The following is a 22,946-nucleotide window of genomic DNA, read 5'->3' as shown; positions in this document are numbered from 1 at the left end:
AATAGCATATATCATTACTACTTTACTGTGTTGGCTACTGTTTTATTTTAGTGAATAGTAAGCCTATTAAAAGGATTTACTAAGTTAAATTTTGTTTGTGGTTTTGTTTGCCACAAAACTATTTCACCATAGAGTCTTACGATTTGCTTCTGCCAATTATTTTACCATGGGGATATTCAGAAACCCACGCTTCAGGTTGCTAAGAGAATATCGTAGATAAAAAGAATTAAGAATGATTGTTAACAACCAGTTTTCGATATTTATGTAATTTGTTTTAAAAACAGTGAACTGCTACTATATTTTGCTGTATGTTAGATTCCAAGCTAACTGTCGGTATGGCATCACTGGAGAAGTAGAAAGCAGAAAGTGAGCAGTATTTCAGTTAACCTAAATTCTGTGCCCTCCTACTCAGACTCTGTGGTAAATTACCCAGAGTCTTTGTTATTTTGCTTCTTTTTAACTTCTTTTATTAAAAAAATAATGAGATGCAGGTTTTTGCTAGAGCTTATAACTCTCTGGTAATTTTCTTTTTTTTAGTGGAAGGGAAATATATTGACCATTCTTTTTGTGCTTTAAGGATTATTTCATTCTTTATTCTTTTGATAAAATAGGAAGGAGAGGTACAGATAAGCTTCTCTAGGCTAATGTTTCTACTGTGGAAGGCAGAAAGCCTGAAAGAAACCTGGGGCTTTTCTTTACATGAAAGGTTAGAACAGTTTATCTTTCATGTTAAATAGATGGTGGTATATGCTACCAACATATTGTAATGAAACTTTCTAGATAATATTTTTTCTGTCTGATCTTCTTTCGCTATAGTGGGAGATACAGTGAGATACACTATCTTCATGGAATGATCTTGGATTTATTTTTTAATTAGTGAATTCAAGTTTAATATTAAATTCTCTGCTTTTGACATCTTCATACCATTATTTTTTAAATGCATAAAAAATATTGGTGCTCTAAACTTTTGCAGTTGTAAAGCACTTAGATGTTGATTGTTAAATTCAGTTATTGAGCAATTGCTTATTAAGTATATACTTATTATAAGCAGGCATTTTGCTTGGTATTATGATAGAATATAGGCATTTTCTACTTAACTGATACTTATTGCTAATTTCAGCTCCTCTCTCTCCCCATCTCCACTCAAAGTTCTTTATTTTAGAAAATACTCAATTGCTTTTATCAAAACCACTGGAAGCCATCTTCAGTAATGAATGTGCCTGGTTGTAATAATGGTATCTAGCATTTACTGGCTACTTTCTGCGTACCAGGTGCTATGTCCTTTAAATACATCTATCTCATGTAATCCTGTCGAATTGTGAAGCTGTACTATCTCCATTTTATTGATGAAGAAATTGAGGAACAGTGAATTACCAAAGGCCTTACAATAGAGTAAGTACTATACATGGAATTTAATTTGCAGGCTAGTTGCCTTCAGAGACTACACTCTTAATCATTATGCTAATGCCCATGTAGGAAAATACACAATTTATTTGTAGAATCATAGTGACTATAAACCTTGAGGGGTAGGGGCAAGATGAAACTGATGAGTAATAGAGGGGACCGATCTTAGCACCACTTCTTACCACCTAGAGTAGCCATTATATGGTGAGAATAATAAGAGCACTTGCTCAGGAGCTTGTGGTGAGTTTTAAATGAGGTAATACATTAGTTTATTGCCTGACAACTTGGAAATGCCCAATGATAATTAGCTTTTATTATGTTTATGATTCTTTTTGGAATATTTGGACTCCTGGATTCCAGTTGTTAAAAGGAATTTAAAGATAATTTAGTCATTTATTCAACTACACCCCCTGCTCACATAAAGTGGAAGACAGTGAGGTCCAAAGAGATTTACTTTCCCTGTGTCACTGAATTTATTAGATGATCTAGAGTTACTAACAGGGCAGCATCCATTACTCACATCTCTTTGGTTATTGCATCCATTCTTTCATATATTAAGCTGGAGAGATGGGATTGTGCAATAAAATATTAGAATAATAGTCAAAATGGGAAAGGGTTAAAGCCCTTTGGTTAGATTTACATCCTCATCTTTTACTTTTTTCCAAGAAAACTTCATTGGTGGGACTGTGTATTTGCTATTGCATCACATCAGGAGGCACACAATCTCTGGTTGTTCTACTTTTATAGAAGTTGAGATTGCTCCGTGAGTTAAGTTGGTGTCTACCTGAGCTACCCATTATGAAGTTTCCCATCAACTTTCACCTAATGGTTTTGAAATTAATTAACGATCATTGCCTAGCTCCATTAATTCATTAGAGTTTACAAAATGGTGATTTTCTAAATATATCATTTCTTCTTGTATCTGTTAGCAAGAATTCTTCTGTGAAGTAGACCTTTTACTCATTAACTATTTAATTATAAGAAAGTTTGTCACTTTTTAGTTTTGTTCAGAAAAGGCAGGATAAATGCTTGATTCATCCCCTTTATCAATTTTTAGAGTAATAGCTTATTGCCTTTATGTTATTTCCAGTGGTGAAATTCTCACATTTTTAATAGTTTGGGTTTTATATATTTAGTTGATATATTGGCTGCTGCATACAGATTTTTTGCTATCCTAACCGTATCCTCAAATTGTATCTTTTAAATAGAGGCATCTATGTAGGTAGATGATGTAGTCTCTGAATCCTTGTATACCTGCAAATATTATTTCTCTCTAACAGGTGAGGAGTTTCTTTCCTAGATAGAAGATTCTTTAATTTTACACTATTTCTTTAGGTGGTTTGTAGATATGTCTCTACCAACTTTTAGAATACAGTGTTGCAGATGAGCAATCAAATAGCAATTGTAATCTTATTCTTTGTAAGTAACTTTTTCTTTCTATTTGAAACATTTTAAGATTTTTTTTCTTTGCCTAAGGAATTCAAGTATCTTATCAGAATATACCTAGGTATCTATCTTTTCTCATAAACTTTGTTTAGACATGGTCAAGCCCTTTTAAACTGAAGAATGGGGTCTTTTTCAGTTTAAGAAATTTATTTTTAAAAGATTTGTGTTATTGTCATCTTTCTACCTTTGCTCTTTCTTCTTCTGGAAATTTATTATTTTCAAACTATGTCTTCTGGATATACTGTGGTAGTTTGGAGCTGTTTGTTCCTCAGAAAAGGCCATTTTCTTTTAATCCCTTCTTGTGAGTGCAGACTTATTGTGGGTAGGAACTTTTGGTAGGTTGTTTCAATTGAGATGTGACCAACCCAATTCAAGGTGGGTCTTAATACTTTACTGGAGCCCTTTATAAGAGGATAAACAGCAGAAACACAGAAAGAGAGAGAGTTTAGAGAAAAATGCCCTGGAGATGCTGAGAGAGGATACACACCCCCAGAGAGAAAGCCACTGGAATCAGAAGCTGAAACCAACCAAACCCAGGAGCAAAGAACCAGCAGACACACCAGTCATGTGCCTTGCTATCTGACAGAGGAACCTTGGATGCCAGCAACCTTCTCTGAAGGTATCCTCTTGTTGATGCCTTAATTTGGACATTTTCATGGCCTTAGAATTGTAACTTGTGACTTAATATATCCTCATTGTTAAAAGCCAATCCATTTCTGGTATATTGCATTTCGGCAGCTTTAGCAAACTGAAACATCTACCTTCCAACTCTTTTTTGTCTCTCCTGATTTCTCTTTAGATTTTACCTTGACCTACTTTGACTTCCAGATCAGAATCTTGAGTCATCTCATAGACCATTCTCTTCTTCAGTGTATATACTAAATATCTATGTTTAAAATAGTGTTTCCATTCTAAAAAAAGTATTTGGGGACTATATTTGATACTAGCTTACTTTTATTATTTTGTTTCAAGTTATTTTCTATCTCCTTGATCTCTATGTCTGTTTAATCTTTCTCTCTTTGGCTCATCAGTTCTTTGAAAGTACTGAAATTGTTCTTTTTCTACTCATTGGGGCTCAGCTGCTTGGGTCCTCTCAGTATGATATGGTAGTGATATTGAGAGTGTCCAAAGGCACAATGGTCTCTCTGTATCTATGGGCTACAGGTACGACATAAACCAGTTTGATGTGCCAAGAGATATTTTGCTTCCAGTTCTTTGCAATCTCCTGCCCTTTGGGATGGAGGGTGATTAGTACAGCTCTTCAGCTCCTGGTCAGCAATTTGTGGAGCAAGAAAACCAATCCCACTCAAATTGACTAGTTCCAGACTTCTTAGGGATCAGAGCACACCTGAGGGCCAAGGTCTCCACAGGATCTGCTGCATTCTGTCATGGGCCAGGCAGGAGGAAGCTGGCTGTTAACCCCATGGCTTAACCATATTTACTTGGCGGCTCCAATAATTTCCTAACCTAAGAGAAGAGAATCATTTTGAATGGAGGGGAAAATGGACTTTTTTCCACCTAGATTTTGGAATATTAATATTTCCTTAAGTATCAGTTAGTTTTCTTTTCCATGTAAACCAGGAGCTCATTATCACTTTTTATTCTCCTGTGAAATAGTACCTGGTTAAAATTAGGAGAAAATTATTTTGAAATTCAGATCATCTGAGGTATCTTTTTTACTTATATTGACTTATTTATAGAAGTAGCATGATGAGAAAATACGCTTTTTTGTGTCATAGTTAATCATAAAGAATATCTTGAAGCTTTTGGGAAGTGCAAGGTCATGAATCAAATAAGTAAAGTAATTTCTAATCCTTCCCAACTCAGTAGGAAGATGATAAGTTTGTGCAAAATAATTTGATCATTCATATCTACCTCAAATATCCCCATTTCAAAAAATAAATAAATAAAATACTTTGACTAAGCCAAAGAAGTGATCGGGAAGATAAATAATCTTAGAGGAGACCTGGATGTCAATCCTAATGATGTCACCCTTAACTCTATGATCTGGGGAAAATCACTGTCACATTACTTTCTCATCTTTTAAGTGAAACAATAAACAGGTGACCTCTTAGACCCCTTTGTTTCTAAATTTTCTGAATCTGTATAAAGATAACTGAGTCTGAGAATGAAAAAATCAAACTATGAAGCCAAAAGAATTAACATGATTCTACTCAAACATAATAAAACAGAACCATATTGTAATTCAAACCACACTTAACACCCTCCCTCCCCCAAAATACAACTGCTATTAAATAGAACTGTATTGTTCTACATACATTCAAAACAATATTTTTCAGTTATATACTGCACCTTGCTAAAGTTCCATTTAGGCATTAAACCCAAAATGTACTTAAAGACTTATTCTATTTTATGATGATATTTGACATATTTGATGATATGTAAAAGATGTTTTCCAAGGGGAGATAGTCACAACAGAAGTTTCTGTTAATCTGAAAAAGGAATTTTTTATAATAACTAAGAATCCTCTCAACCATACTCTTCTCCCACCTTTAACTTATTTTTTTTTTTACTTATTCACCATATTCCCTCCTTTAAACTTTTGAATGGATGTTTTTTCATATTACTCTTGCTACCTAACTCTTTTTTTTCTTTCTCCTTGTGTGCAAATACAAGTAAAACATTCACTAAAAATTGAAAGAAGGATGAGAACTCTATCTATACCAGAATTTCTTGTCATGTCGCTAGATATTTATGATTACCAGACTTTGTGTCCTGAGTATCTGTGGCTACATAATTAAACTTAAAATGGTTTAATTTTATTAAATACTCCCACAATATATCAGTACAGTAAGTGCTATGGAATATTATTTTTCTTAAGTATATGATATACTTTCAAGAAAATGACATGAACAAAACCGGCCTAGGTTTTAAACATGACCAGGATTTGTATGAATATAAGCAGATTCTAAAGTTTGTGATATAAATTATTAATGTTATGAGTAGTCTTGGAAATCAAGATTAATGTAGATTCATTCTAGAAAATGGGTAAAATATGAACTAGATCTAAAATGAGGGAAAAATCTTAAATGAGGGAGAAAGTGGTTTCAGTGGTAGGGAACTGTATGTGTATACATACATAAGTGCAGAAGAAGGTAAGTGTGTGAGAATGGCATGAGGAGGGAACAGTGAGGAGGTCTGAGTTTTGAGAAGAATGTTGCTGGGGATTATGAATAGGAATTATTTTTATGGGAGGAGCACACTCAAAGACTTTGGCTTTGGTCCATGGGAAATTGGAAGCCATTATGGGTTCTTACATATGAAAACAACATGATAAAATTGACATTATGAGGCCTGCTTTGAAAAGAGCTAAATTATCTTAAATCTGCTAAATTGGAATATTACATTTGTTGACACACAGTTATAATAAATATTCAAGGCCTCTTAGATTTTTAGTAAAGAATGTATTCTTTTAGCAGAAAATTACAGAAATTCGACCAAAGAACCAACTGATGGTCTCAAAGGTAACTATAGAGAACTCATTCCTTTCTTAAATTATATAACTAACCTGATTTTTAAGACATGGATAAATTTATTGTCTGTGACACAGAGGCTTGAAATATAAATATTTTTTGGTCATTCAGTCTGATGCAGGGCATACTTCCCTTCACAAAGTAGTTTAAAAGCTACTTTGTTTTTTAAAAATTCCATTGATTGTGGTCTTTCAGAAACAGTACAAAGGCAGATGCAATTTATAGGATAAATTAGAATATAATTATTAAAATACCACCCACTTCAAACAAACAAGAGGCAAGAATACACAGATATTTTAGTTTGTGTTCTAATGTATCTATTAGAGATAGTCTAGCATATCTAGTATAATCTAGTACATTTATTATTATGTCTCAATATAAAAAATACTTGAAAGCATTATTTTATAATAACCCCCAAATAACCTATTTTTTACAAGTGTTAAGTCTCCTACAAAGTACAAAACAATCGATAATTACTCCTGTGTTATGAAATGCATAGAAACTGTATAAAAGTGCAGATTGCACTTCTATTTATACTTTGCAGACCATACGTCTGTATAATTTGCCCCAGATACTTCTTTGCATTCTGGACTTCTATTCCTAACTGCTTACTTCATAACTACATCTGATGAGACTGTTGAGTTAATTTGGATATTCTGACAAATGACAGATAAACCAACTCAAACTAACTTACACAACTACAAAATTCGGAAATGGAATGGGGGTCAGGCATGGTTTATTCAGGTCTTTGGTCTATTTTTCTGTGATTATTTTATCTGATTGCCCTCTTGGGTATAGGATGGATGCCAGAACAGAAATACTTGCTTCTTGTTCATAAATAGAAGAAGGGATCATTTTTCTAAAGTTCTTTATAGGAGCTAGGAAGTCACTGTCTCCCCAACAACCTCTCAGGAATGTTCCACTGACTCGATTAGGGGCACCTGCACATTCTAAATAAATCTCTGGAGTGAAGGGAATGAATGCCCTGTTCAATGGGTTTAGGCTGTACCATTCTGATGTCACTTCTGTGACAAGGGGTATAGGATCACATCTGACTAGTTAAGATTAATGAAGGCTACCTCTGGTGATGAGATCAATTTCCCAAAATTTGTGGTTGCTACATAAGGAAGAAAGAAGTAGCTCTCTCTTATATGTTTCATTTTATGTTTCATAAATATGACTGCCTAGTGTGCCGAGCTAGAAAATTTAGATTCAACCTTCACTCTTGCCTTTCCCAATCTACAACCAAATTCTCTAGAATGTATCTCAGAAACAGTCTTAAACCTATGCCACCTTTTCCATTTTGTCCCTGTCTTGGTCTGTGCATCCATCAAATCTTGCTTTGGACTCTTACAATGTCTTTTCTCTTCTGGGGATTGTTGTAAGCTTTTAAAGGGAAGAGTCCTCACCTAATTTATCTCTGTATCCCCATAATTCAGCAACATTTCATGCACTAAATATTTGCGTTTAGGCACTCAAAAATATTTTTGTTGTGTGAATAAAATTCAAAAATCATTTCACAAAACAACTCCAGAAGACCTGTTTTTCCTATTTCCATTTGCTTTTAAGTTTCCTATATCATTGAAAACATAATTGTTGAAAAATTTACAAATTACTTTATTGCATAATGCAATAAAATTAGGTAGATTTTATTGTCCCAAATGCTTGTTTCCTACTGAAATATAATTGAAAAGGTAGAAGATCGTCTGCAATATAATATATACCAGTTAATGGGAAGACTTAGGTAGAGGTATATTAAAAAAACAGATTTTGAGTGTTAGGGGTGGTACCTGTAGATTGCCAATCTGTAGATTAATTTCAATGGGACCTGTTTTACATTATTCTTTGAATATAGCATGCACAGCAAAATGTCTTCAGAGACAGGCAGCATGCAAGAGACTCAGCACAATCATTTCCAAATTTCTGAGAAGGGATTTCTTAACTCTGTTTTTCAGTCAGAAGAAGATCTTGATCCTCCAGTTCCTGCAGCCTTCTTTACTGTTCTATGAGCCTTCTTTACTGTTCTATGTCAGAGGATTAACACAGAATGAGAAGGCATAGTGAAGTTTTTTGAGAAACCTCTGGATGACTGAGTCCAGGGAGATTCTTTCTTTGCTTAATATCTTGAAGAACTAGCTACACCAAACCAGCAGTTTTGGGTGCAAAGCATGATATAGCAGTCAGAGTTATTTCCCTTGTCTGCATAGACAGGGGTGGACTTTACACTAACCTAATATATCTTGCCCTACTTGTGCAGAATTAAATAAAATCCTTCTTAAAATATACTTACAGTCATTTATTTTATTTCGATATGTTTTTTTCAATGACAAATATTAATACATGTTTTTTAATGATGGTACTAAATAAGAACAAGGTTTGGGAAGAGACCCCTTTAAATACTGCCAGTGGGAGTAAATTGATAAAGCAACAATTTGAGGAAAGCAATTTTGTAATATATAGCAAGAACTTACAGATATATTTATAATTTGGCTCATAATCCTATTTCTAAGATCTATACTTAAGTAAGAAATAGTGACTTTGTATAAAAATATGTGGACAGTACACCAGAAATGAAAATACAAACAGTAATGCCTCACTGATATGGATTAATTATAATATGTAAACTCTGAGAATTTAATCTTCAAGCACAGGTTATAAGGGGAGCACTTATTATATAGGTTCTTAGACTGCAAACTCTTACAGCAGTCACATCTATTCCTGAGTTGTAATGGTTATCTCTAAATTCTGAGATGCTGAGCTCTTTGTGTATATAACCTGGTCAGTCTCTGGAACTTTGAATATCTGTGTGACACCTAAGACTCAGAGCTATAGCTTGGCAACTATGAATGTCAGTATTACCTCATACAGCAACTATTGAAAAAGCTGAAAAAGAGTTCAGACTTCAATTAGACATATGAATAAAGAGGATCTGGTTAGGACTAAGGCAAATCAGGCCAAAGGGTAAAGGACAATACTGACTGTGTTTTCAAACTTCAACTTCTGTGTGAGACCAAGGGAAGAGATGTTTACTTGGTATAGGATCTATATTGTCTGTAACACACTAAATAATTTAACTTGTACAGTCAGTTTATTCAAACACTATAAGTACAAGAAACTTTGAATAGGAAGTGAGATCTGGTAGGTATATACAGGTTAGGGTGAAATGCCAATACATCCGAAAGTAATTTGGGCAGAGGATAAAAATGTATTTGTGGGGCGTCCCTGAGGAACTGGAAAAAAATGTGGAAATGTTGGACTTCCCCACCTGGGCTATTACTGATATTCTCACAAACACTGAGGACTACCAATTTAGTAGGCCAAGCCCTCGATTTGGGGGCTTTCCCTTATGAAATTTGTTGCTGTAAAGGAGGGGCTAAGCCTACTTACAACTGTGCCTAAGAAACTTCCTCAGAGAACCTTTTTGTTGCTCAGGTGTGGCCTCTCTCTCTAAGACCACTCAGCAGGTGAACTCACTGCCCTCCCCCCATGTGGGATATAACTCCCAGGGGTATAAATCCCCCTGGCAGCATGAGACATGACTCCCAGGGATGAGCCTTGACTTGGCATTGTGGGCTTGAGAAAATCTTCTTGACCAAAAGGGGGAAGCGAAATGAAACAAAATAAAGTTTCAGTGGCCGAGAGATTTCAAATGGAGTTGAGAGGTCACTCTGGAGGGTATTCTTACGTGTTATATAGATATCCCTTTTTAGTTTTTAGTGTGTTGAAATGGCTAGAGGGATATACCTGAAGTTGTCCAACTGCAACCTAGTAGCCTTGATTCTTGAAGACGATTGTATAAGCATATAACTTACATGGTGTGACTGTGTGATTGTGAAAACCTTGTGGCTCATAATCCCTTTATCCAGTATATGGACAGATGAATAGAAAAATGGGGAAAAAATTAAAGGAAAAATAGGGTGGGATGGGGGGATGAAATGCTTTGGGTGTTCTTTCTTACTTTTATTTTTATTCTTTTTGGAGTAAGGAAAATGTTCAAAAATTGGGGTGGTGAATGCACAACTATATGATGGTACTGCTAACAGTTGATTGTACACTGTGGATGATTGTATAGTATGTGAATATGTCTCCATAACACTGTATTTATATATATATATATATGTATATATATGGACAAGGATGTCCATCACATTGTTTTTTATAACTGTGAAAAAACTGGTAACAACCAGAATATTCCCAATTCTTTCATGCCAAATTCTTTACCCAAACGATGTAAGTATCATGTGTGGAGTAATGTACACCCGCACATATACACATACATACCCTTATTTATGAAGATTCCAACTTGCTGGTTCTTCTTGCTTAGCATTATTACTTAGTCTTTTTAAAATAATTTTATGAATTCCTTTAGCTATATTTTAGATAGGATTTTTATATATAACCCTCAATTGTATTTCTTAATTTCTCTACAAAGTTGTAAACAATGCCATCATGAGGAATTTGGCTGATCACTTGAACAAAATATTTAACTCTATGTCAAGAATTGAGAAACCATTTGTCTTAGTTTGCCAGGCTGCTACGACAAGTACTGCACAATGGGTTGGCTTAAATGATGGTAATTAGTTGGCTTACAGTTTTGAGGATAGAAGTCCAAAATCAAGACATCAGCAAAGTAATGCTTTCTCCCTAATGTCTGTAAAATTCTAGTTCTGGCTTCCGGTGATGCTTGGGCTTCCATAGCTTGTATACCTGCCTTGTGTCATGTGCTAATATCCTCTGCTTTCTTTTATGGATTTCAATGACCTCTGCCTCAAGCTCCTCCCTGTGACTTTCTCTCACTGTGAATATCTTCTGATTATAAAGGATTCCATTAATTTAGACTAGCCCACCCTCATTCAGTTGGACCATGACTAAAATAACATCTTTCAGATACCCTATTTACGATGGGTTCACATCCAAAGGAATGAGGATTAAGATTAAGAGCATGTCTAAATTGAAGCATGTAAATCAACCTGCACACCATTTTAACAACTGTTCCATATGTTATGAGCATGATAAATAAACACTTCAAGATTAATTACTCTCACACCATGAGAGGCATATGTTGACTGAGACTCACTGTGATAATATAAAATCTATTTCTCCCACTACATTCACTTCATTGGAATGATGGGTAGAATTTCCACACACTATTCAAAATATTTCTCTCTCTCCTCCTCTTAAATTTGGTTTTAAGGCAAATTTAGTTATATATTATAACACAGAATAGCAAAAAGCTAACTAGATTCCTTTATTGTCGAAAAGCATCATGAAAAATAGTTTTAGATCATTGTCTGATTACAAAAATAAGAGCATTAAATGTAGTGTCTATTTTTCTCAATAATCCAATGTATAAATTTAGTTTTGTCCCAACACTACAGTTTTCTTTAAGAAGAAATGCCAATTTTCAGATTCCTATTATAAGTGTAGTAATTTTATGATGTTAGTTAAAAGCAAAGTGCAACAAAACTTACATCTCTCTTTTCTGCTATGGTGATAAAAGCCAAAAAGAAAGCTTTGATCAAGGAATATCACTAGACACAGGCCATTGTGTTATGGATAAACAATTTACTAAAATTGCTAGTGGTTCCAGAGAATAGTAAAAAATATATTTCCAAATAGTGTAGCCTAAGTGACACTGATATATTCTGCGCCATCTTTTATCTATGCTTTTGCCAGTTTTTCTTCAGGTTGTGAAATGTGAGTATATTTGTCATAGCCAAAATCTGATATTCTTGCAACCTAGTCATAAGGAAAACAATAGAAAGTAGTGCATCAGGGGGCTAAGGGAAACTAACAACTATCCAGAAAAATCACTAAAATCTTCTTATAGACACAAATGGACAAGAAATAAGAATTCATGAAAAGTGATGTTTTATATGTCGTTAGCCTGCATAAGACAAATGTGCCCACTTACAAACAGACAATTAAATATTTGTCCAGGAAAGAAATGAAATTACTCCATACTTGATCCAAACTGTTCTTAAGTTAAATTTTCAAATCCAACTTGGTTTTGGATGGTTTTCCTAGCTGATGTTTTAGTACCTTTCCTGAATCCGTGTTGCCTTTAGTGACTCCACAGTGGAATAATAATCATAATGCTCTCCAAAAGTAGATCTTGTGAACTAGCATATGGCATATAACTCCTAGAATGTGAAATCATTTTACATTGTCAATCATTTGACTATTTGTTTCTGGTAGATATTGTTCACGGACGTGTGAATTTTATTTTATGCAGTATATCTATGTTATTGAAAAGTTATTTTTAAACAATTTGGGAGAATCAAATCTTATTTTAAATGTACTAGGGAAGTTTGTTATTATTAGGGACCTTGTGATAAACACTTCTTTAAAGTGAAACATCCTAATTTTTTCTAAGTTGTGATTTTCTATATTGTTGCCTAAAATTATGTGCAAATATAATGGCTGGAAATTTGCAGTGTATGGTGTGTGGCACATGAAGAAGCAGAGACTTGTTATAAGGAGAAAGGCAGCTGGCTATCCCTAAAATGACCTCACATTACCTTGGTGATGCTAACATATACCTGAGTCTGACCTTGAATCTTGCAAGCTCTGAAATTATAATTTGTCAGCATCATGAGGCTAGGTCTTAGGAAGCAATAATTAAGTTCACAGAATTGTTGTGTTAAATCGGATTCCAATTTATTTATAGATACTGGAGAATATTACTTTCATATGGACTAGAATATTTATGCAATCACAAGAGCATTCTCTCCCTGGAGGTAGAGGCAGATATGTGGGAATCCAAATCATAATCATAAAGCTATTTTAGTGAAATTGGGCTTAGAATAAGGAGTTTAAATAAGAGATAGCATATAGCATGTTTTTTCTGCCTTTCTTCCCCCAAGGCTAGTCAGACATCGGTAATTTATCAAGGCACTGTTTCCACTAGACTCCGACTCAGCTTAGAATCCTTCTCAACACAGTGCTCCAGGAAGCAACTATTAATTGATTGGTTTTGATATAGGATTGAAACCTGTTCCGGGGCAAATCAGTCTGCTCTAGGCCCCAGTTTCCTCATCTGTGAAATTAATGTTTTGGACTAACTTTTTTCCCCCTGTGGTCCTTTTCTGCTCCAACTTCCCATGATTCTACAAATAACTTTGTTGATTTGGACAAATCAGTTCAGTATTGCCAGCTTTGTTTTCTGCCTCCATAAAATGAGAAGGTTATACTAAATATTTTTAAAACAGACTTTCAGTTATATCATTCATTAATTTTATCTGAAACCCTGTAAGCTCAAACCACTGAGGCACAGATCAACTGATAGTCACTGCCTCATGTGCTCTTTTGAGTTTTCTGAGGCCAAATATGGGCTTGGTAGGAATGGGTGCCAAAATGAATTAGTGTTCTACTCTGCTAGAAAAATGTGGGAATATCAGCACATTTGCCAGGTATTTGCTACTTTTGATCTATAAATCAATTACCATCCTAAATATCTCTATAACTAGAACAGGCATTATCTCTCAGGTCTAAGAGCAGAAAAAACTGAAGCAAGTTTGAAATCACCTATAGTATTTTATGGAAAGTATTTCTGTCTGTAAAATCAGGTATATTTCCATTATGCTGGCTAAATACAGACATATTATAACTGCTTTATGTTATTATATTTATTGTCCATATGTGTCTACTAGTAGCAAGTGCCTTTTCGTTATAGAGCCTTGAGTTCATCATGAAGTAGTCTGTATTTTAATGAAGAAAAATATTTCTCATAATGGAATGTGTTCTTTTTATAATTAAGGACCTATGGCTCTCTATTCACTAAAACAATTGCATATACTATAGATCACAGTTCCCTGAGTGTCTGGTAAGGGGAAAAGTATAAAATTCTGATTGGTGATAAGGATTCAATCTTTTGACATAGATAATGGTTCAGTGTCGAGTGATAATGCGTTCTTCCTATGTTCGCTTTCTTTTTTATTCACTTTAAATCATTTCTTTCAATTTGAACTTTTTCATTTACTTTAAGTATAGTATTCATCAACCATGCTCATTTAAAAGATATTAATGTTCTCTTCTTTTGCCCAGACTTCTACTCTAGCACAAGACAGATATTAAATGTGATTAGAATGAACACTGCCATATTAGCTTCTTAATAAATGTCTGTATAGCCCATGAGGAGTGTTCGCCCTGAAATAGAACTTTCATACATCTCTGCTCAAAATGCAGGCAACTTCTGTCTGCTGCCTGACTGAACTACCATTTACATTTTGTATAATATGGGCAGAATGCAATTTTAATTTAATATATAAATGTAAAACTTCAGCTTCCACTAGCTGTAATATGGACTCCATGCTTTTATTTATTTATTTCTTGTATCAGCAAAACCTTCATCCTGTGAGCTTCTGTGATGGAAAGCCACTGTGTGAGGGGAGTGACTCTATTAGGCTAGGGTAGAGGATGAAAATGGTTTTAGATAAATAAAAAAGCAATTACCTAGGACTGGGGAAGAGATACCACACATTTATTTAGAAGGCATTTAACTTACTCAGAGCTTCTTCCCAGAGAATTGTTGTTGACTTCACCATTCTCCCTAATATATGCCAAGGCAAATGGGAAGAAACAGAAAGATGCTGCATAGCCTGGCAATGAGAAGTCAGAGAAATTTGTGGATTTTGGCAAGCTGCCATTGGAAAAAAGACAAAAACATAAAGTTATTTCTCATTGTATTTCCAGTGTTGGACAATGAGGACAAAGCACTTGTAATTGTGACATAGCCAATTGCAATTGTTTTTGATAAGCCGATTAACATGCTTATGGTTTTGATCTGTCACCAAAGTTCCTACTTGGAAGCCTTATAACTGGTGCTAAGGGTGGGGGGATGAGGGGGGGTGAGGAAGCAGATACCACATAGGTTCCTAAAAATTATCAGTACTTAATTTGCCATTCTTCACTGACTCAGTTCACAATCTAGCTTGTTTACCTGAATTTCTCATTTCTTATACATTTTAGTGTTGGATCACTGTTTTGTTCTCCTCAGCTCACTGATTAAGAGAGCTCTTTCAGGCCTTTAGGGCAACGCCATTTTCTGTAGGAGATATCAGTTCAAGAACATGAAGACTATGGAGCAAATTAAATGAAGAAGAGAGTGAAATTCAGTCAAGAAGGGTATCTATGCAGGGGCAAAGTTCATCAGAAAATTGGGACAGCCAAAACAAATTCTGTGAACATTTTCCCACTAAGGGTCTTGAAAATAAACTTTTCCTTCTCTTTAACTTTTCTTCCTACGTTTCTTTCCGCTGATTGCTGAGACTTGTCACTGAATCCCTTTTGTCACTTGAGATCCTCTCTTTTACATCCTTACTTCTCTTTCCATTCATCCTGCTAATTTTGGTGAATGAAAATTCCCTTTCTTCACCTCATGCACTGGAGACAATCCTTTTTGTTCTTTTAGAATTTGTCTCCTAGTACTTGAAGTAGTATTTCCTTTGTGAATCTACAGATTTTCCTTTTTTTTTTTTTTCCTCATGACAACTAATTTTGTGGCAAAGTAGAGAGGGGCTCTGATGTTTTAGAAACAGTGCCTCCCCTTTATTTTCCTGGGAATTATTGTGACAGTCAAGTGAGTAATTATATGAGAATGTATTGAAAACTACAGCACTTTGTATAAATGAAAGTCATAGTTTCCCTGTCTTTCTGTTTTGTTTTCTTTTTAATTATCTTCCTGTGATACCTCACTTTAGTTGCTGTAATGTTAATAATCAAACATCATAGAGCCTTTGCTTCAGGAAAAGAAGAGTAGAAAGGTTGCCAAGGCTTGTTTAGAAATAGCATGGCATGAATAAAGACAATGCTAAGGATGTGATCATGTAAATATTGAATCAATTAAATGACTGCAAAGAAATAATTGTTAACAGCAACATTTTAAATATAATCTTGAAATGTAAGCAAGCTGAAAATTGTAAAGTTGCCTTAAAATGTAACCTTCAAAGCTGGAAGCAGGCTATAATGGGAGCTCTTTTTCTCACAAAGGAGCAAAATGTAAATGTAAAGTCTGCAGCAGTACGTAAATGTAAAGTCTGCACTCAGACCTGAATAAGCTTTCATCTATTGCCCCAAACCTCCCAGATATGAATAAACCATTCATCTATCTCCCTAGACTGGGAGGCACCTTTTCCAGGTGCCACAGAAGATGTAAATCCTCTAGGAAGTAGGATGAACCACTGAAATTCTCCAGACCTCTGTTACCTGTTAACTAAGATGATTATCTCTTTGTCTCTAATGGGTATAAAAGGCAATTGAAAAATCATTTCAAGGAGGCTGATTTGGGAACTCTTCTCCAGTCCTCCTGCCGGTGTAAATAAGCCCTATTTTCCTCTTCAGCCATGTTCCGTGTGACTTTTATTGGCTGCACTGAGCAATGAATCCAAATTTAGGAAGTGCCCTTTCTACATAATTAGCAATGGAGAAAGCTGGAAAATATTATATTATTGGATTTGTTCATTTTGCTTGATTTGTGGCTATTTGACAAGGAAAAAAAAGAAGAACTATACTTCTGTTTCTTCCACTAATCTAAAAGATTATAGTAAATGTACCTTAAGTTCTTTGATTTGATAGTACAATTATTGGCAAAATAATGTTGCTAGAACAGGTAGTGCTGGGAGCTTTCGAATGTTCTTCCTAGATATGCCAAAAGGTGAAATAATATGCAAGACTAGTTACTGTGGTCCTAATCTCAAAATGGGCAACCAAATAGTCCAGGTGACCCAGGTAACAGCATAAGATGCTCCAAGGTGCAATTCCCCCAAAGAATCCTTAAACAGCTAACAAAAATTAGCAGAGCCATCTTCTCAAAACTCTGAAAAAACAGTTGAAGGATTGTCAAAACTGGGAATGGGCAGAATCAAGAAAACCCAGAAAGAAGGAAGGAAAGAGAGGGGGAGGGAGAGGGAGAGGGAAAGGGAGAAGGAAGGAAGGATGGAGAGGGGGCGGGGAGAGGGAGAGAGAGAGAGAGAGAGAGAGAGAGAGAGAGAGAGAGAGAGAAATACTCTTTATATGTGGTAGGAGAAGCTCATGGTGCCCTTGCTGGCCCCTCTCCATTCCCTCCCCCGTGCCAGGCTGCACTCCCATTGTGGGTCCCTGGCTCTGTTCTGGAGGAAGAAGAGTAAACCATATATATAGATAATGGGGTGCCACCATGTCCATGCCAATTTATTGGGTGGCAGCATGAAAACCTGAAACAGTAGACTCTTACTGGGGCTTATACTCCTAGAACTTGCACTGAAGGCAGTCACAGCCTGCAAACAGTTAAAGCACTATAAGAAACAATTAAGTCAAAGCAGCCTGGGGCAAAAATATTACCTGCTTTAAGTCATACACTTCAGCATCCAGGAGGGGGAGGAGGTCTATTTTCTAGGGAGTTGAGGGAACATTCATATTCCTGTAAATGGGGAATTTCTAAGGCCATGAGGAAGCACAAACCCAGGAAGGGCACAGGTTTTGAAAAGATGGAGAGGATGCTGTACTTCACATTCACCTTGGGCTGACCTTCTTGATAGGAGAGCTGAACTCTGAAGGAGAACCCCAGCCAATGTAGAGCCATTTTGCTAAGACTGTAACAAATCCTTTTTGCATTGACTGTTTGCTTATATTGGTTTCTCCCATTCAAGTTAATCTCTGTCATATCACTAGCTGGATATAAACTTAAAAACAGCTGAGGGTCTAATCCCAGAGTTAATACTTTCAAATATTTAGTGGAGTGTGGAAAAAAAAAAAATTAAAAGCCAAAAAGAAACAGGAAGTGATGGCACATCCAAAGGAACAAAATAAAAATTCAGAATTCATCAACAAAGAAGTCCAGACTTTGGACATACCAAATAAAGGCTTAGGGTTAAAAAAAAAGAACAAACAAACAAAAACAAAACAAAACAAAACAAAAACAAAACTCAATATGCTCAAGGAGATAAAGGAAAACACAGAGAAAGAACTAAAGGATAGAAGAAAAACATGAATTAACTCTACAAGAATCTAAAGAAAGACTTAGAATTGTTTTAAAAAAAAGAATAAAAAAAAAATACTGAAGTTTTGAAGACCACAATAACTGAAGTAAAAATTTCCTAGATTTTTGACAGCAGATTGGAGCTGGCAGAAAATATCATCAGTGAACCTAAAGAAAGCCAATTGAAATTATTCAGGCTGAAGAGCAGAAAGAAAAAAAGAGTGAAAAAAAGCAAACAGAGCCAAAGAGATCTATGGGATACCATCAAGTTTACCAATATATATATTATGAGAGTCCCAGAAAGAAAAGGAAGAGAGAAAAGGGAAGGAGGAATATTCAAAACATAAGGTAGGAGTGGAGAGGTATAGGGACAGTATGTTTGTATGCTATTAAAGTTAAGTTGGTATCAAATAAAAAGTGATTGTTATAGATTTAGGATGTTAAATTTAAGCCCCAAGGTAACAACAAAGAAATATATGAAAAATACATACAGAAAGAAATGAGAAGAGATGCAAAATGGTACAGTACATAAATAATATGAAAATACGCATTAAGGGAAGAATTGAGGGATAAAAAAGATTTAAGACTTATAAAGACCAAATAGCAAACTGGCAGAATAAAGTCCTGCATTATATGCAATTACCTTAAATGTAAATGGATTACACTCTCCAGTCAAAAGACAGAGATGGGCAGAATGGATTAAACAAAACAAAACAAAACAAAACAAAAAAGCATGACTCAACTCTAAAGTTTAAATAAGAGGTTCCCCTTAAATTCAAAAACACAAATAGAGTGAAAGAAAAAGGATGGGGGAAAAAATCTATATCTATATCTATATCTATATCTATATCTATCTATTTATATAATTGAAATATTAACCAAAGGAGAAAAAAAGAGCTGGGGTAGCTACACAGATAACAGATGAAACAGATTTTAAATCAAAAACTGTAATGAGGGACAAAGAAGGTCAATATCTACTGATAAAGGGGTCAACTCAATAACAAAACATAGCAATTATAAGTTTATATGCACTTAAAGGCAAAGGTCCAAAATATATGAAGCAAATGTTGCCAGATTTGAAGAGAGCAATAGATGGTTCTACATTTAGAGTAGACTTCAACACATCAATTTCAATAATGGATAGAACATCTAGATGGAACATCAGTAAGGAAATAGAAGATTTGAATGATACCATAAACCAATGAAAATGAAACTTAACAGATTATATATGGAAAACTTTACCCAAAGGAGCAGAATACACATTCTTCCCTAGTGCAAATGGATTATTCTCCAGGATAGTCCATATGTTAAGTCAGCAAACTACTTTGAATAAATTTTTAAAATACTGAAATCATACACTGTATCTTCTCTGACCACAACAGAATGAAGCTAGAAATCAATAACAGAGGGAGAACAGGAAAATTTTTAAATATGTCAAAATTAAACAAATTAATCTTAAATAACCAATGAGTCAAAGAAGGAATCACAATGAAAATTAGGAAATATCTTAAGGCAAATAAAAATAAAAACAGAACATAACAAAACTTTTGAGATACAACAAAGGTAGTGTTGAGACGGAAATTTATAACTCTAAATGCTTAATTAAAAAAGAAGAAAGATCTCAAATCAGAAACTCAGGCTCACAATTGGAGGATCTAGAAAAAGGAGAGCAAACCAAAGTGAGCAGAAGGAAGGAAATAGATTAGAGCAGAGATAAATGAAATAGAGAATGTAAAAAAATAGAAACAGTGAAACCAATAGTTGGTTGTTTGATAAGATCAACAAAGTTGGCAAACTTTTAGCTAAATTCACAAAGAAAAAAAGATTGCAGATAAATAAGAAATTAGCATCAACTCCATAGAAATAAAAAAGATAATCAGAGGATATTATGAAGAACTGTACATCAAGAAATCAGGTAACCTAGATGAAATGGAAAAATTTTTAGAAACACACAAACTACTATCAGAGACTCAAGAAGAAACAGAATGTCTCAACAGACAAATAACAAATAAAGAAATTTATTCAGTAATCAAAGGCCCGCAACATAGAAAAGCCCAAGACCAGATGGCTTCACAGGGAAATTTCATCAAATATTCCAAGAATAATTAATACCTATCCTGCTCAAAGTCTTCCAAAAATACTGAATGGCCTCATTCTATGAAGACAACATCATTCTCATATCAAAGATAGATAAAGATACTGCAGGAAGAGAAAAATACAGACCAATATCTCTTATGAATATAGATGCAAAAATCCTCAACAAAATACTAGCAAGCTGAATCCAACAGCACATCATAAGAATTATATATCATGATCAAGTGAGATTCAACACAGTTATGCAAGGGTGGTTCAACATAAGAAAATCAATTAATGTAATATACCACATAAACAGAACAAAGAAAAACAAAACAAAACACATGAGCATTTCAATTGATAGAGAAAAAGCATTGGACAAAATACAACACCCTTCTTGATAAAGACACTTAGAAAACTAGGAATAGAAGGGTTCTTCCTCAACATGATAAAAGGCATTTATGAAAAACCCACAGCTAACATCAAACTCAATGGGAAAAGATGGAAAGCTTTCTAAGATCAGGAACAAGACAAGGATGGGCACTGTTACCACCTCTTATCAATAATGTACTAGAAGTTCTAGCCAGAACAATTAGGAAAGAAAAAGAAAGAAAAGACAGCCAAATTTGAAACAAAGAAGTTAAAATTTCCCTGTTTCCAGATGACATGATCATATACATATAAAAAATCCTGAAAAATCCACATAAATGTTACTAGTGCTAAGAAACAGATTCAGCAAAATGGTGGGGTTCAAGAACACAGAAGAATCTGTAGTGTTTCTATAATGTTCTAGCAATGAACAATCTGAGGAGAAAATCAAGAAAAATTCCATTTATAATAGCAACTAAAAGAATCAAATATCTAGGAATAAATTGAACCAAAGATACAAACACAACTAATAGTACAATTAAAAAACATTGCAAAAAGAGATCAAGAAGACTTAAATAAGTGGAAAGGCATATTGTTAGATATAAATTCTAACCAAAATGATATACAGATTCAATACAATCTCATCAAAAATTCCAACAGCGTTCTTTGCATAACTGGAAAAGCCAATCACGAATCTTCAAATTTATATGGAAGGGTAGGAGCCCAAATAGCCAAAACCATCTTGAAAACCAAGAAAAATTTGGAGGACTCACATTTCTACATTTTAAAAGTTAGCACAAAGCTGCAGTAATCAAATGAGCCTGGTATTGGCACAAGAACAGACATAGATGAATAGAATCAAATTAAAAATTCACAAATAAACCCTCATATCTATGGTCAGTTGATATTTTGCAAGGGTGCCAAATTCACACAATAAGGAAAGATTAGTCCCTTCAACAAATGGTACTGGGAAAGCTTGATATCCATATGCAAAACAATCAAGGTAAACCCATACCTGACACTATAAACAAAAATTAACTCAAAATGGATTAATGACCTAAATATAAGAAACATACCCATTAAATTCCTAGAAGAAAATATAGGAAGGCATCTTCAGTATCTTGCATTAGGTAAAGTTTTTTAGATTATAACAAAAACATAAGTAACAAAATTAAATAAATAAATAAATAAATAAATAAATAAGCAAATAAATGGAACTTAATATCAGAAGCTTCTCTATATCAAAGGACTTAATCATGAAAGTAAAAAAGACAACCCACAGAATGGGAGAAAATATTTGGAAACTACATATTTGATAATGGTTTATTATCCAGAGTATTTAAAATCTTACAACTTGATAACAAAAAGGCAAACAAAATTTTTAAATGGGCTAAAGAGTTGAATAGACTTCCATGTGAGACCAAGGGAAGAGATGTCTATTTGGTGCAAGATCTATATTTTCAAAACAGTGTAACTCTAAAGTCAGTTGTTCGAACACCACAATTACATGGAACTTTGAATAGGAAGTGAGATATGGTAGGTTTGTTAGAGTGAAAGAGTGACACATCCCAAAGTGATTTGGGCAGAGAATAAAAATATATTTGCAGGGCCCCCCTGAGGAACTGGGGGGAAATGCGGAAGAGTTGGATTTCCTCACCTGGACTGATGCTGATGTTGTCACAGACATTGAGGACTGGCGGTTTAATGTGCTGAGCCCTTTATCATGGGATTTGCCCTTATGAAGCTCGTTATTGCAAGGGAGAGGCTTGATTTGCATATAATTGTGCCTAAGAGTCTCCCCTTGATTGCCTCTTTGTTGCTCAGATGTGGCCCTCTCTCTGTAACTAAGCCACCTTGGTAGGTGAACTCACTGCCCTCCCCACTACGTGGGACCTGATTCCCAGGGGTGTAAATGTCCCTGGCAATGCTGGATATGACTCCCAGGGATGAATCTGGCATCATGGGATTGAGAATATCTTCTTGACCAAAAGGGGGATGCAAAATGAAACAAAATAAAGTTTCAGTGGCTGAGAGATTTCAAATGGAGTCAACAGGTTACTCTGGTGGACATTCTTATGCACTATATAGATAACACCTCTTAGGTTTTAAGGTGTTGGAATAGCTAGAAGTAAATACCTGAAACTATCAAACCCCAACCCAGTAGTCTGGAATCCTGAAGACGATTGTAGAACAATGTAGCTTAC

Source organism: Choloepus didactylus, chromosome 10, assembly GCF_015220235.1.
Source record: "Choloepus didactylus isolate mChoDid1 chromosome 10, mChoDid1.pri, whole genome shotgun sequence".
NCBI classification, from domain to species: domain Eukaryota; kingdom Metazoa; phylum Chordata; class Mammalia; order Pilosa; family Megalonychidae; genus Choloepus; species Choloepus didactylus.
Note: the sequence above shows the minus strand (reverse complement) of the source record.